Source organism: Psammomys obesus, unplaced genomic scaffold (assembly GCF_907164565.1).
Source record: "Psammomys obesus unplaced genomic scaffold, mPsaObe1.curated_primary_1811, whole genome shotgun sequence".
NCBI classification, from domain to species: domain Eukaryota; kingdom Metazoa; phylum Chordata; class Mammalia; order Rodentia; family Muridae; genus Psammomys; species Psammomys obesus.
The window spans coordinates 13,359,900-13,372,303 of record NW_026596120.1 but is presented as its reverse complement, the minus strand read 5'-3'; positions in this window follow the sequence as shown (position 1 = coordinate 13,372,303).

Here is a 12,404-nt window from a genome sequence, read left to right as displayed (position 1 = left end):
CACACACACACACACACACACACACACACACACACACACACACACACCTCTGCATGTACACATCATATATCTGCATAACAAACATGTATATACATTATATGCACATACATGTGGAGAAAGAGGTTAACCCCAGGTAATTTTTGCTATCATTCTCACCTGACTTTTTGAGACAAGGTCTCTCCATTGAGCCTGGAACTCCCAGCTTTTGCTAACCCGGCTAGCCAGTGAGCCCCTAGAATCCAATGAGCCCCTCAGATCTCTGCTCCCTCAGCACCGGGGTTACAGATGTGCCTCACCTTACCACCACACCATAGGGATCTGAATACAGAACCTCAGGCTTTACCCACTTAGACATTTTCACGGTGTCACGGCTTCCGAGATTTCTTTTTTAAAGTCATGAGATGTATTTGGTCTTTCCTCCCACGATGCAATAAAAGGCAGCAACTCAGGAGCAACATAATCCTCTGTTCCTTCTATCATCTTACCCTGGCCTGTTTTCACTCTTTGTATAATCGGTAGGAGTGTCTGCATTGTAATTCCTGTCTTAAGCCCTTCCCCCTACACTACTCCATGCTTTATCCATTCGTGCCCCTCCCTGGGTCACAGGGGTATTCTTAAGTATTGACAGGTGGTCAGGACGACTAACTTATCATGGCCAGAGAAGGCTTTCTTAAAGCTGGTACAGAAGTGTGTGAAAAAATGGGATTATTATTTATTATCTTTAATATATGAGTCTTCGACTCGAGATGGACTGCATTAAGTCTGATTGTCTCAGCTTGTTCATCCAGACACATGAATAGAGCAAAACTCAAGGACCATGTGTCATATGCATTTTCCAAAGTCAACATTAGGAGGTGTGTTACATTAGGAACAGTTACTGAGGCTAGTAACTGCTCCTGCTTCTGTGTTGTGGGCAAATTCTTTCCATTTTAAACAATGTACACTTCTATTATTCATCTATTTGACGGATGTGTTTGATTATCTTTATTTCCTTCCATCAGCCAGGCCGCCTGCTGTGTGACTTTTCCTGGGAAGGTGTAATCAATTGTCTGTTCACCTAAAGTATCACAGAAATGGCAGATCAGAGAAGTGATTCCCCCCCCCCCCGGCGGAGCATAGAAAAGCAGTGAATTTAGTAGAGTTGCTTACAGGAACATGGGTGACGCAAAGGTTACTGCAACACCGGAAAGCTGACCCTAGCGTGGGTGATGCCTGATGAAAACTGCACATCTGGAACTCCCTGAACCTGAAGGCAGCTTGGCTGGAAAATCTCCTCTCCCCAGAAAGCATTATTGATTATATAACCTCTGGCACTCCCATGGCCTTATAAGTTAAAAATACTTCCTGGACCTTATATGTTTTTGTTTGTTTGTTCGTTTTTTTTTACTTCCTGAGTCTTGTAAGTCTCCTTCCTGTCTCCAGGAGGGAACATTGCCCTTTGTGATTCCTCCCAAGAACCAACCACCTTAGCTTCCTTGAGTTTCAGTAGCCAAATCTCTTGGAAAGAATCATACACGTTTCTTTTTAATGACACTCAACATCATTACAGCTATGGTGTTGTGTCAGAATGATGTTCTAAAATAACTCTGACTTCCTCAGCCATGATCAATTGAAGAGAAATTTCTTCTTCACCCAGATTTTGTGTTATTTATTAATTTCTTTTTTGTTAGCTTTGTCATTTAAACATATTATTTTGACACCATATTTTGATGCTAACAAAGCATCAACACTATCCAGCAGAAAAGCCCATTCTCATCCAGCAGATCTCTCTCAGACATACTGATCAAGAAACTCTAGGGCCAGGGCTCTATGTTTTTGTTTTAAAATCTCTCCAAATGGTTCTGATGATCTCTCAAGTTTGAAACTTGCTTTGTTTTTCTGTAAGTATATGAGATATGATGTCATAGAAAAAAGTCATTATAAAGGAAATTTCTCCTTAGGATTGGAAAATGGAATACTAAGAATACCTTGGAGTTTGTTTGCTTGTCGGGGTATTATAGCCAGTAACATAATCATTAGCAGTGCACAAAGAAGGTCAGTTCATACTGAATGTGTTAACATCTGGTATGAATATCTAGGTTTGATCATCCTTCTAAAATTATCCAGGCAAAAAGAAGAAATGTGATAATGGAGAAGTGAATTTAACCTGAGAGGAAGTTTAAATATTTATACATGTACATATTAGCAGAGAGAATGAAGAACTCTGAAAAGAAATACTAATGGCAGACCCTACTTTTAGCTAATGGTAATCTTTCATTTTAGTGGGGGATATTAGTAAAGGAGGCCCAAGAAATAGAAGGATGTTTCAGAGGATGAGAGCTTTTATTCAATGAATGTACGTTCATGGAGCACCAGACATTATTCTAAGTGTCAGGATATAGTGATGGATAATAGAGGAATGGTTCCTGATCTCTCAGAACTTAGTCTAGTGGGGTTCATGAACTGCAGAGAAGCCAAATGTATGCAATGCAATGCTGACCATATTAAAAAGCCAAGGTAGCCAGAGGAATGTGGGTGAGTGCTGAACCTGGACTTAGGACACAGATATCTTAGTGATGACCATGATGTTTACAGAGGAAACCTGTTCTTGAAAGAAATCAGTCACGCTATCATTTCCTTTTGATGTGATAACAAATCCTGAATAAAGCAACTTAAGAGAGAAAGGGTTTGTTTGGCTCAGCTAAATCAAGGTGTCACGAACTTGAAGCTGTGAATATGGTCATGAACTGTGAATATGGTTACATTATATTGTAACATATTCACAGTCAACAGTCAACAGTAGAGAGTAATTAACTAGTACATGCACGCTTATGCTCAGTTCACTCTCTCTACTCTTACACAATCCAGGATCACAACGTAGGGAATGGTGCCTCCCACCATGGGCTGATCTTCCCATTAATCAAGATAATCTCCACAGACAAGTCACGGGACAACCAAATTTAGATAATCCTTCATTGACACTCCCTTCCCAGGTGATTTTAGATTATGTCAGGTCAAGAACTAAAACTAGCTATCATATTAGTAAAACATGTTTTACATTACTTATTTGTATGTGTTTGTGTGTGTTTGTTTATTTGTGTGTGTGTATGTTTGTGTGCATGAGCATGTATGTGTACTCCTAAATGTGTGAATGTGTCACAGTGCCAGTGTGGAGGTGAGAGAACAGCTTTAAGGACTTGGTTCTCTCCTAGGATTGAACTCAGGTCGTCAGGCTTGGTGGCAAGTGCCTTGCTGAGCCATCTCAGCAGCGTCCCTCATGCTCGTTCATAACTGAGATGAGAAATATTCATATCAGTTTGAGTTTTAAAGGACAGTAGGTATGCCTCTAGGACATGCAACAGAACAGAGAAATGTTGGACTGGGGGGGACTTAAACCCTGCAGGACGGGTTTAGGACTGTCTTTGAAGCCTGATAGCTGGTTATGGGAAGTACAGGAAATCATAACACTATGGCTCTAGCCAAGACAAAGTGAGTGCTTTTTTATTTCATTGGTGATATTTATAACCTTTGAGAACAGATGACACAAAAATTCTTCCTAGTAGGGTGGCTACTCCAAGATTCTCTCAGAAGGAATTCTTAAGCCTAGCTTCCTGTCAGAATATATGAGGGCCATCTCTCCCACCCCTTGTTCATAGGAAATTCTGTGAATTAATTGTTGCTGTGATGGCTCAAAATTGCTAATAAAATTTCAGAAGGAAGCTCAACACGAAAAAAGGAAAGAGAGGAACAGACAGAATTTGTATTATATAAATACAAATACAGAATTTGTATTTATCTACTAAAAAATTCATTTAAAAGCAAATATCATTTATTAAATGTTTATCTTGTACTGAGCTTTCAGTTCATTTTAAAACTATAACTTACACTATATGGTCAATAAATTTATAGGTAGTTAATGTCAAGAGGTAGTTAATGTCAAGAAAAAAGAGAACACAGGCATATAAAATTCTTATCAGGAGGTAGGCAAGACGGCTCAGCATAAAGATACTTGCAAGTTTTATGACCCAAATTCCATCCCAGAAATCCACAAGGTAGGAGAGAATTGATTTCTGAAAGTTGTCCTCTGACCTCTGCTTGCATATGTGCGTACACTAATAAATAAGTCAATAAATAAATGAATAAATATTTTAAAAAGATCTTCTCAGGCCTAATCAAATAGTCATTACATTAAGTTGGACAAAATTGTGCAACCGACATTGAGGTTAGAATTGACTATTTAAGATCATCTCCTTGCTGTCCTCACCGCACACTAATGCACACTTACAGTCACCTGTGTGGGCTGTGGATTCCCGGTGCCCAAGCTTTTCCCAACCTGACTTTGCCCCACTTTGCAAGGTACCCACTTTGAGAAGTACCACATCCCGCTACTACCAACTAATTCTCACTGGGATGTCACAAGAAAGGACGCCTCCGTCAGTTGTTCAGTATTTTAATTAGGGACAAACAATGCAGCCTGTGAAGGATGCTCACATCCAATCTTGAACGATCACCTTCATCCCAGATCAAAGGGCCCTCCTGGTTCTTAGTGCCGTCATTCTTTTGGCGTGTTAAAATGATCTCTTTCATTGGCTTCGGAGACACTTGCAAAGCGCACCTCCAGTCTTTTTTGCTGTCCTGATTATTTTCCTCATTTATAATTGATTAGGTCTCTTTATTTTCTTCACATAAACTGCCAGTTTGGGGTGTGTGGGGGGGTAACCTTCTTTTCTTCTCTGGCAGTTTGTAGTCAGTTCTCTTCTTAGCCCCTACCTCAAACGTTGGTTGTTTTTATTCCTTGGCACAATCTTTTTATGCAAGGGAAATGGCAAATCAAATGGACCATTCTTGTGGGTTATTGACTTTTTTTTTAAAGTCCTTTACTTCAAGTATCTTCTAAATGGGATCTGTGTTTATCATATTTCCCCTTTTAAAAACTAAGAGTGTATGAAATTTGTTTCTTGGCTTCTCCTGTTCCATGAGGCTGCAGAATGTAATTATGTTATTAGTTTTCACTCTGTGGTTCACCCACTGCATTCTCTGGGGCCCATTTCTCTACTGTTTAGGACAGAACTGTCTCTTTGCTACGAGACTCAGAGCACCATCCTCAATTTATTAATATCCACCCCATTACCCACTTCTGCCCCACACAAACTGATGGAGCATTTAGCCACACTGTGCTTGGATAATTAAAGCTGTCATTATCTGGACAGTTTTCAAATTCCATTTAGTATTTCCTGTTATTATTCATCTTTAGCAACCTATAAAACACATTTTTTTCCGTATAGAGAAGTTTTAACATGAATTCTTTTAATAATTGAAAAGCCACCAAACTTAGGAATCTGTGATGTTCATTCAACAAATATTTTTGAAGACTTATTTTTATTAGTTTTAATTATGGTGTGTGTGTGTGTGTGTGTGTGTGTGTGTGTGTGTAAGTGCAGATGCCCTCAGAGGCAAGAGGCACCTGATCTTGGAGCTGGAATTATAGGCATTCACGCTCCATCTGAATGAGTGCTGGGAACTGAACTCCGATCCTGTGTAAGAGTAGTGTGGCATGCTCTCTTAACTGAGTAGCTGCCTCTCCATTCCCAACAACAAGAAAAAGTTTTAAGTGCCAACTGTATACTAGTTCTGAATCCTGGGGTTGAGAAGGGGCCAAAAGTAAACTTTTTGCATTTATATTCTAGAATGATGGGGGGGGGGCTATTTACCAAAAATTCATCAGATGTTAACAATATCATGAAGTTTCATGTCCTATAGCCATTCATCCCACAAATATTATATAACATGTATGCACATATTTATAAACATTAAAATTACAAACAGAAAACACGCCATGTGTGTCTGAGTCCGGGTTAATTCGCCTAAGTGGAAAAAGAGGTCACGGGGGTAAGACGGTCATAGAATATGTGCGATGTGGAAACTAGAAAACTAGAGAGAGTAAATGTGCAGAGGGACGAAGGGATGGGAGAGAGAAACGGGGTAGAAAGCTTGACAGGATTATGTATAAAAATGTGATAATAAAAGCCATTATTTTACATGTTAATTTAAAACATCTCTTTTTAAGAAATTTCGTAGGCTAAGACTTTAGGGCAGCCATTTTCTTTCATTTCCACGGAGGAGTTCAACTGGGATGCCCTAAGGATCTTCAGTATAGAGTGAATCGGCTCTGTCCTACGTAACGCAAATGATGCCATCTGGGTAAAGGGTTAACAGTTGTGGTTGGGGGTAAGGTAGCTCTTGGATCCACTGAATGCTTTGCTCTCTGCTAAGGACTCTTGTGAGCCAAGGCCTGGATTTAGACAGAGAGAAGGGCTCTGCCAATGCAGAGATAAGAACCTGGGGACAAAGGTGTGGCATGGCATTCCGACTGGTGACAAGTCCCCTAAGGGTGGAGCTGCCTTACAAAGGGGCTATGAGCTGGAGAAGCAGCCAGTGATTGGGTGGAAATGGTGTGGAAAGGGGAGGCATTTCGGCCCAGGTCAGTTCACCAGAGATTTGGTGATCTCCATCTATATTAGTTTCATGGCTCTGGTGAGTCAAAGACGAAGGAATCAAGTTCTCTGACCTCTTGCAGGACACAATACAGAGTACAGGACATGATTTAGATGTAATTACAATGTGAAACTTAACACCTTAACCATTAGCAAAGGAAAGGCCATATATCGAGTTTGCCTAGAAGCGGATCCCAGCCATGCTTTCAGGTGTGAATGATTTTATATAAAATTAAAAAAAAAATAAAGCTCTCAGAAGAGACCCACAGGCACCATGTCCGACAGCCTGATCTAGTATGAATCAGCCTCGTGCTTAGAAGGAAATGGGCTCAGGTGTTGTGATAGACATCTGCTACCTCATAGAGCAGCATGCTGTACGTTCTTTGGAGCTCTGCAGCCAGATGCTGTGGCTCCAACGTCAGAGTTAATGCTCAGGGCCTGGAGGCTGACTCAGGGGGTGAAGATCTTGCCCTACAAGGATAAGCATCTGAGTTTGGGACCCCAGAGCCCATCATGGTAGCATTGTAATCCTGCTGCTCCTGTGGAGAGATGGAAGACAGAGTCAGGAGACTTCCCAGAAGCAACTGGGCCGGCTAGCCTGGTGTACACAGAGACAAAGAGCCAAGAGAAAGGTGAAGTAAGGTGAAAGGTGAAGACGTTGAGGTTGTCTTCTGACTTCCATATGTGCTGTGGTGTGTGTGCACTCACACATATCCACAGAGAGACTTAAAACTATCTAATGGTAGTCCTTGGAGATCACAGCAAAGGCTGGGGGAACAGGAGCTCAGAAATTGGAAAGTGGTACGAGGAGATTTTGCTGAGGAACCAACAGAGCCACCCCAGAATTTGGAGGTTAGGGTTCACTTGCCCTAGGTCAACCTTAGAGGCAATCCCGTCTCTTCTTGGTCCTGAATCCTCACCAGCTAGTGTGTTTCCTGTTACCGTAGAGGATCCTAGAAGTGTTTCTCAGTGGGGTTGGATGTGCAGGCATGAAAGCCATCCTAGGCCGGTGGTCTGTCTTGAGAATTTTTCAGAATTGTTAAATAGAAGCTGGGAGACCCAAGATGATGCCAAGTTCTTGTGCACAGGGGTGTCAGGTCGGCTGGACTACAGTGCAGATGTCCTGGAGGCATAGTCCTTAAAATGGCATAGAAACGTCAGTATGAGCAGAGTTCTTCAAGTATGGTGGGTATTATAAAGAAAAAAAAAAAAAGTGAAAACGTTTGAGACTTTAAGACAATAAATGTGTTTGTTTCGTGACTTTATTTAGGACTGAAAGTAAATTTCATCATAGAGAACTTGCTTTGCAGTCAGCAGAAACTGAGGCTGGTGAGCGACACCAAGAGAAGCCGTCAACCAGTGCTGTGTTAGGTATCAAGGGTTACAGGGAGGGTCCATGGGGTGCCAGTTCTGATTGGTTGAAGTGGGATGCCAGTCATACTGAACTGAGGATGTCTGCGATCATGTCAGTTTGGGAATAAGATCCTTAATAACAGCTGACATTTGTTTTAAAGCTACTTGGTCACTCTACATTATTTATGATTTGTTACCCACTATAGGAGTCCAGCGCTTGCGTTCCATGATTACCATTCTAATCCCTTCCAAAGGCCAGACTGTTCTGGTTTGACCAGCAGGTGTGTGTGGAGGAGCTAGGAATTTAACCAGACAGTGTGAGTCCACATTCCACCCTCAATCGACAGAGTAGAGCTCTGGACACGAACAGGAAGAGGGAGGCGTGTCCGGTGATATGCATATACTTCCTAATCTTAAATTCTGTTCTTTATCCATCTCCAAATTGTTGGTCTTCCCCCTTTGCTATGCATCAAATTGATTTCGTCTGCTTTCACTTACCTAGCCTTTTTGCCCTTGTTTTTATAGGACACCCCTAATCCTGTTCCATTGCTGGTGCCCCAGTCCATTCACGATGCTATAACCAAGTGCTACCTCCCTGGTGGCCTAGGCACATCCAATTTCTTTTTCCTGAAAGATCCAGAGATTGAAAGGCGGGCATGAGCATGCTCAGGATCTAGTGCTCGCTTCTGGATTGCAGATCACCTTATTTGTTTGTATTTCTGTTGCTTGCACACAGTGCAAACAAGTCTCCATGACTTTGGAAGGACCGTGAATTATGAAGTCATCGAAGCTTTAGCAAATTATCTCATTTATGAAAAGCCCATCTTTTCAACATCCAAATCATGCCCCACAGACCTTGACTTCTAATACCGCCGTGCTGGGGTAGGACCGTGGAGTCTCGGGATGTGACTTTTGGGAGCAGATGTTCAGTCCCTAACAGTAGGCCACCTCTTTTTGTATTCTCTGGAATTCAGCGCAGGCATCATTCTTACAGGAAGCCTTCCCTGGTTTAAGCAATTGAATTAGCACTCTTCACCTGATGCTTACCTGTAGCACACACTGTTTTGATAGTCAACATCTTTTAAGATGGTCTAAAAGGCAGCACTCATGTGGCTTATGCCTGCTAAGTGAGTAAGAACTGAGGCTTCACCTCATTTGTACACCAAATCACATGTGTTGTTTTCTTGGAGGGACCTGCTTTCTGGGTCCAAATTTGTCACTGTAAAACACAAGCATCGTGTCATGTGGTATCTTAGCCTTATTTTTTTTTTCTTCTTCTTCTTTCAGCCTGGGACTTCTAAATGTTTTTATTCAGTAATAATTTTGTTTACTTACACTGTGTTGTGTCTTGCATGGGAACGTCTGATGTTTCCACCCTTCTCATGCCTAAGCAGGGTGGTGTGCAACTTTCCTCTAACCACCTGTGTTGCTGGGCTGGTCAAATGGGGAGCTTGATGGTATTTACATTGTTTCTTAAGTTAAACTAGGTATAGAGAAGTATACGTTATTTAAATGCATTTAGTCCCAGCACTCAGGGGGCTGGAGGAGGTGGACCACTGTGAGTTCGAGGCTAGCCTGGTCTACAAAGCAAGTCCAGGACAGGCAAGGATACACAGAGAAACCATGTCTCGGAGGACAATTTTTTTTTTTTTTTTATAAAACACATCAGTTGTTGATTTTGTTCTATTTTATGAATTAAAAAAAATCTTGTGTTAGGTAAGTACACAGTCACACAAAATGGAAAGAAGTACCATTATTAAGATAAGCGGGTACATAGATAAAAATTGTTATCCTGATTGGGTTCACATGACAGATGGAAACTAGACTCTTGACTAATCTGTGGGACTTCATGAATGAAGTCAATTAAAGTTTGGAAAAGCTATTTATTATGAGATAAAAATGCAATTAGTGCTGATAAAATGCTGGTGGGGTTCTGATTATAACGAAGCAGCTGTGGATTTCTGGGAGTTGGCAACTGGGCGGGGTGGCTTATATTTTATCTCTCCTTTTCCAATATACGGAAATCTCTTACTCGGTAATTTCCGGGTTAGGGAACCTTGCCTGAGCTGAGCTGAGGCCTATCAGATACTAACAGACCCATGTCCAGAGCTGGGAGAGCTGGGTTGTGTCTAGGAAGCAAGCTGAGTGAGGAATGGAAAGTGGATGGCAACATAAATGCTTCTCTCTCTCTCTCGCTCTCTCTCTCTCTAAATAAGCATCCTCAAGTAAGGATCCTTTTGCTTATCTCACCTCTTTTTGTAATGATGACACCCCCCACACCAGGGAGAAAAAGAAATGCTTTTCTATAGTTAAAAGTTTACATCAGTCATGCTAGTTAAATATCTGTTAAGACTGTCCTTATTTTCCCCCAATAGATTAAGTTACAAGTTTACAAGTGTGAGAAAATTTCTCTCCCACTTGGTTGCTGTGAAATATATTTTTAAAAGTGTCAGAGGAGGGAAGCTAGCTTTCGGGCTCACACAGAGGGCTTTCGTAGTTCTGGGGCTGCATATGAAGTCGATTACCAGCAAGGTGGCTGTTGAGTGTTCTGAGGGGACCTCTGATTCATCTAAAAACTAGGTCGCACTCCACTGTGACAAATACCATTCCACAGATAAACTAGGGGGCAAAAATGCTCAAAGACTCTGGTACTAGTCACCTTACTACACAAAGTACAGGTAAAGAGAATTTGGTAAAAACCCCTGTCAGTAGGCTCGAGAATTCTTTAAAATAGACTCAGCTCCCTTGTTTAGCTGGTACAGCAAGCTAAATGAATAGCACAGCTCTCGGAGTTGAGGACTTGCCTGTATGCTGGTGAGCAATAGCAGGAGGTACAGCCTGGCCTCAAATTTAACCACTCTTGGCTTTAGACTCCGTACATAAGCTGGAGGGAGTTCTTGTGAGGCCCTGGGAGCCTGCGCTTTAGCAACTCTCCCAGGTGGCATTTGCTGCATGCTTTGGGGAAAGCCTTGGGGACTGGACTCTCTGTAAATCCCAAATAGAAATTTGTTTCAGTTAAGGGCATCAAACAGGTGACGTTATCGCTAGAGAGCCAACCAACCTGGTGCAGTTAACAAGAGGTAATAGGTTCTTCCTAAAATATATAGTCAGGCCACTGGAATTAATCCAAGCTGTGGACTTGGCATCTCAATTTGTTCCATTCAATAGCCTTGGTAGTATTTATCACCTATGAATTATTTTTGGCCTTTGAAAATCTATTTTCACAAGCTATGTGGATACTTCCCTCTGTTACAGCATGCTGTTATGGTTAATGATTTATGTCCCTGCATTGTTTTGGTTTTTTTTTTCCCCCTTGTTTAAAAAAAAAAAAAAATGAACCTAAGATGGACTGGATGGCCCAGGCCTGTAATCCCACCACCTCGAAGGCGAGGCAGGAGGTTCAAGGTCATCCTCAGCTAAATAAGAAAGGTGGGGGCCAAACTCCACCAGTGTGGCGGCTTATACAGGCCTTCTCAGCAACCGCCGGAAAAGAATCGTGTAAATCGTGGTGCTTCTGAGGTGGGAAGCTTTTCTGCTCAGACTATCCAGGGGCTTGGTCTCACAGTTTGTTTTCTGAAAAAGCATGCGACATGCAAATTAGGCTTGAGAACACTGGTTTCATGACAGCAGAAGGAACTCTGGGGCCTGTTTTCCTTCCTTAGGCATCTTTGCACTTCGATCTGCTCAGGACCACTGGACCATTGTTGTGGTAGGCTCGGGGTGCCCCTGAAACTGAATCTTGAGCTAGGCAGCCTCTGATAGGGGCAGTGTGATGAATCGTGTCTGAGACTGCTAATGCGGGCCCTCCCTGGCTGAGAAGCCAGAGGCACCCCACATACAGACAAAGGCGAGGTTCTCTCTAAGTGGCAGCTCGACCACCTCTACGAAGAGTAAAGCATAACTACTTGGCATGTGTTCCTATCTGTTGGCCAGGAGAGCTGTTAAATGGGGGATTTTGGAAAGCTTAATATTTAAGACTCTTGAGAGCCGGGCATGGTGGAGCATGCCCATAATCCCAGCCCTTGGGACACTGAGAGAGGATCATAAATTCCAGGCCAACCTAGACCACACAGGGAGACCATGTGTGTGTGTGTGTGAAGACTCTTGAACTACCTCGAGACATTACTGAGTAGTGAGTGAGCTTGGCAAGGCTGAACAATGACCTGCTAGCTGGTCCAGTCTGAAAACACTGATGTCAAATTCGAGGTGGCAAAAACATCGCGTATTTGACTTAGGGACAAAGGCTTATTTAAACTTAAAAAACCCTTAAGGGAAATTAGGTTTCAGACTCTGTGGCATATGCCTAAATTGTCCAAAGCGTTAGTTAGAGCTCCCTTCTTCTAAAACACCGATTCTCAGCCTTCCGAATGCTGCAGCCCTCTAAGACAGTTCCTCATGTTGGGTGGACGCCCCCCCCCCCCAACCATAAAACTGTTTTTGTTGCTACTTCATAACGGTAATTTTGCTACTCTTATGAATCAGAACGTACATATCTGTGTTTTCTGATATGAATCCTTTGTTGGACCCCGAAGGGGTCACGATCCACAGGTTGAGAACCCCTGTTTGATCTGGGACCAC